This window comes from Hylobates moloch, unplaced genomic scaffold (assembly GCF_009828535.3).
Source record: "Hylobates moloch isolate HMO894 unplaced genomic scaffold, HMol_V3 SCAFFOLD_5406, whole genome shotgun sequence".
In the NCBI taxonomy this organism is placed as follows: domain Eukaryota; kingdom Metazoa; phylum Chordata; class Mammalia; order Primates; family Hylobatidae; genus Hylobates; species Hylobates moloch.
This window is the reverse complement of record NW_026657681.1, coordinates 1-4,666: the sequence shown is the minus strand read 5'-3', so window position 1 is coordinate 4,666 and position 4,666 is coordinate 1. Positions and strand designations below refer to the sequence as shown.

Below are 4,666 nucleotides of genomic sequence, written 5' to 3'. Positions count from 1 at the left end.
TATTTATTTATTTATTTATTTATTTATTTATTTATTTATTTATTTTTTAGAGACAGAGTCTTGCTCTGTTGCCCAGGCTAGAGTGCAGTGGCAGGATCATAGCTCACTTCAGCCTTGATCTCCTGGACTTAAGCGATCCTCCTGCCTAAGCCTTCTTAGTAACTGGAACTGCAGGCATGCACCACTGTGCCTTGCTTTAGATTGTATATTTTTATAATTTTGCTTTAAGACTTTTTTTTTTTTTGCACCCAGTTTGTTTAAACCACAATCTCAGGTCTCAACAATGCTCATTATCTTTTTCAAATCCCCTTTTGAATTGTTCAGTTCTTAAATCATGTGTGGGGTGGGATTTGAGTTTTCTTAAGTGCTCTCCTTATTTATTATTTATTTTTGTTTTTTGAGATGGAGTCTTGCTCTGTCACCAGGCTGGAGTGCAGTGACATTATCTCAGCTCACTGCAAACTCCGCCTCCCGGGTTCAAGCGATTCTCCTGCCTCAGCCTCCCAAGTAGCTGGGACTACAGGTGTGCACCACCACGCCCAGCTAATTTTTGTATTTTTAGTAGAGATAGGGTTTCACCATGTTGGCCAGGATGGTCTCAAACTCCTGACCTCAGGTGATCCTACCACCCTGGCCTCCCAAAGGGCTGGGATTATGGGCATGAGCCCCCGTGCCCAGCCAGTGCTTTATTTATTTTTCATATATTTTTTTGAGACAGAGTCTCACTGTGTTGCCAGGGCTGGAGTGCCGTGGTGCGATCTCGGCTCGCTGCAACCTCTGCCTCCCAGGTTCAAGTGATTTTCCTGCCTCAGCCTCCCAAGTAGCTGGGATTACAGGCACACAACACAACGCCTGACTAATTTTTATATTTTTAGTAGAGACAGGGTTTCACCATGTTGGCCAGGATGGTCTCGATCTCTTGACCTCATGATCCGCCTGCCTCGGCCTCCCAAAGTGCTGGGATTATAGGTGTGAACCACCGCGCCTGGCCTGCTTTATTTTTAAAGCAGGTTTCATCTGTCTCCAGCAGCTTCTTGACTTCCCTAGTCATGCTCTCTGATTGTTTCTCCTGATCTTTTCCTGTCTGGTGTCTCCGATTTCTTAGACAGGTGGTTAGATTTTTCTGTCAGATGATTGGAGCTCAGGCCTGGGCTGTTTATCCCGAACACTGGATCTCTCACAGGTGGTAGAGGGCAAAAAGCAGACAGGCTGTGAGGGGCCTGCTGTGGAGCATGGAGGAAGCCTATGAGCGCTCAGGGCTCCCTGTATCCTTCCAGCCTCAGATAGCTCCTTCCCACCACTTCAGCTCTTTTGAGGATCTTCTACGTAGTTTGGTAGGAACCTGGGAGAAGCTATGTTAAGGATAGCCAGCCAGATGTTATATGATTAATTTTTAATGGTTGCTCTAGGCATCACAACATACATACCTCTCCTTTCAAGAAGCCTTATAACCAGGAATGTCTCTTGCTTTCTCTTCTTTATGTTATTATTGTCATAAGTATGACATATGTTGAAACCCCCCACCAGATAATGTGATAGTCTTTACTTTCAACAGGGAAGAGTTAAAGAACATGAGTAAAGAAAATTAGACTTTTATATTTACCCAGATCATTATCATTTCTGTTTCAATGTTTTCATTCCTTCAGTTACAAGTTAACATCTGGTATCATTTCCTTTCAATCTGAAGAACCCTGTAGCTTTTGTTGTTGTTGTTTATTTTTTGAGCATGTCCACTGTCAACAAATTATCTTCAATTTTCGTTCATCTGATAAAGTCTTTATTTCTCCTTTATTCCTGAAGGATATTTCTAGAAGCTATAGGAGTCAGAGTTGACACTTCAAAGTGAAAGGTGAAGTCAGCACTTCAAAGATGTTGTTCCACTATTTTCTTCTCTCCATATTTTTGATGAGAAATCTGTGATAATTTGAATTATTGTTTTCTTATATGTAATGTAAGCAGTTTTCTCTAACTGCTTTTTTTGTTTATCTTTGATTTTTAGCAGTTTGATTACTATATGTCTGGTTGTGATTCTCACTAAGTTTATCTTGTTTGGAATTCACTGAGCTTCTTGAATCTGTAAATTTAAGTGTTTTATCATACTTGGGAAAATTTCTCCTATTATTTTGTCATTTTTTTTTTCTTTTTCAACCTTTTTTCCTCTCCTTCTTGGACTCTAATGGCATGAATATGAATTATTTTGATAGATTTGAGTCTGTTCACTAAAATGATTTTTTCTCTCTGCTCTTCAGGTTGTATAATTTCCATTGATCTATTCTGCTATTGAGTACATTCAGTGATTTTTTTAAATTTCAGGTATTATATTTTTTAATTCTAAAGTATCCATTTGGTTTTTTTCCCACAGTTTATATTTTCTTGTTGAGAACTTCTATCTTTCCACTTATTTCAAGAATATTAACATGAAGGGGGCTTACAATAGCTGCTTTAAAAACCATTATCTGATACTTCCAACGTCTAGGCTATCTATGGATTGGCAACTGTTGTGGCTTTTCTTGAGAATTGGCCAGATTTTCCAGATTTTTCATACTGAATATCCCGAACATTTTGAATATTATGTTATGAAACTTTGAATCCTGTTAAAATCTTCTGGAGAATGTTGAGAGTTTTCTTGTTTGTTTGTTTGTTTTGGCTAGCAATCAACCATAAGTTCTATCTTTCCTGTTGTAGGTGGCAGTTTCAATCTTAGCTAAAATATAAAATCTTTTGCTGTGATGTTTGGGTCTGCCTCACTCAGAGGTTACTCTCACAAATGGGGGTGATTTATATCATAGTTCAATTCCTGAAGTTTTTGTTATCTTTTTTTGGACCTGGTCCACACACGCACAGCTCTAGGCTGAACTTGGGACTTACTTAATTCATATACTGAATTAGTTCCTGTGTCTGGCTGTCTCCTTTCCAGGATTCCACCCATGCCCTTTAGCCTACAAGGGTCCCTTTTCCTGGCTCTTCTGGCCGGAAAGACTGGGTGTCTTTTGGAGTTCTACTGCCCAAACAGCTTTTTAACTGAGGCCCACACGCCAGTCAAATATGGAATAGGGAAGAGAAAAAATGCCAAGAAACTCATCCCCTTGTAGGTTGCTTCTCCAAATTTGACTCCCTCCCGCCGTCTGCCTGCTTTTGTTTACTTTTCAAAGTCCTTGGGGAGTTGCTTCTTGGTTTTTGTTCATAGTTTTCCATTGTAATCAGTGGGAGAGATAGATCCTAGTGGGCTTACTCCATTTTGCCTGGAAGTGGAACCACCAGATACTCTACTAAACCAGAGGATTTGCCTAAACATTTGCAAAGCTGCTAACAAACGATGAAAATAGATTTGAATTTTGCTTTTTTATTTTCTCCCCCTGTCTGGCAAAAATACACTGGTAGATCATGAAGTAACCTGACGAAAAGCAGTAAGAACCAGAAAAGGATCATGGAGTCACAGAAGGTCAGGGCTGAAAAAGATATTAGAGATCATTTCTCTTCACACCTGAAATAAGGACTGAACTCCTTGCCCTGGTTTTCAAGGCTCTGCATGAATTAATTCAATCTTGTCAACCTCATCTTGAGATACTCCTCCTTTCCTCTAGGTGACAATCTTCAGACTGCAATAACAGTGGCCAGAAAATCTGGAATGGTTTCTGAAAGCCAGAAGGTCATTCTCGTTGAGGCAAATGAAACCACCGGGTCCTCATCAGCATCTATATCTTGGACATTAGTAGAAGAGAAGAAACACATTACGTATGGGAATCAGGTACTCCTGAACACAGACCTTCTGCCACATTATCAATGTATCTCACAGTGTTGGTGACTGAGCAGCTTTGACTTAGAGTCAACATATGCTTCCAAATGTCTAGCATTCATGCTTTTGAATGAACTCAATTACATTGGTTTTTCCATACTTTTCATATGGAGATTGAAGGTATAGTGCTTTCCTGTGTGCTGGAAATAATCCATCTTTTAACCTTAAAAAAGTGATTGTCCCTATATGAGAAAGAATATAGTGAGTGGAGCTGAATCCATTTTCTCCCTTTCCCCTTGCTTGTCAATCACACCACTGGGTTCAAAGGGGATCTAGTCGTTGGGAGAGATGCTGCTCTGTGTATCAGAAAATCAGACTATGTTTTCAGGGTGAGAAAAAGTTTCATTCATTTATCTCCAGTCTGTCAGTATTCTATCTCCATTGTGTCCTTGTAGAACAATATTAGTTCCCTAAGTATGAAAAAATAGTAAGTTCCCATTTCAGGGAGAAATTTGTTAAGCTGCAGTGCTTTTGTATTTTACACTTGATATGTGTGAAATGTGCTCTTCTCTGGGACTCACCAAGATCAAATCACGATGAAAACAGGACATGAGTAAGTGTTATGCTCCTATTCACTAGTTGTCTGTGATGTGCAAAGATTGATCCAGCAAAAACAATGCTTCTCTGAGGAATCAGAGTGACTTTTACAGATAGATCCTGGTCTGTCTTCATTATCTTCTCTCAGATATGCTTGTGGTTCTAACCACTCTGTCAAATGAAAGAGTCTAAAATAACTGTGTCTTGCTTTGTAGGACAATTACATTAACATCAGGGATGAAGTCTCTGATAATGGCAGAGAAGGAAGTTACCATTTTGCCCTAACTGGAAAATCCTTTCATGTTATAAGTCAGCATTTCAGCAGCCTACTGC

The 4,666-nt window shown here is 39.6% G+C and overlaps 1 long non-coding RNA gene across 1 annotated transcript; it reads left to right on the top strand.

The window, feature by feature from the left end:
• Positions 1-453: 453 nt before the first annotated feature.
• Positions 454-4,660, top strand: LOC116465463 (uncharacterized). Its single transcript, XR_004247200.2, has 3 exons — positions 454-523; positions 3,585-3,748; positions 4,549-4,660. It is a non-coding gene; the product is annotated as an uncharacterized LOC116465463 (long non-coding RNA).
• Positions 4,661-4,666: the final 6 nt, after the last annotated feature.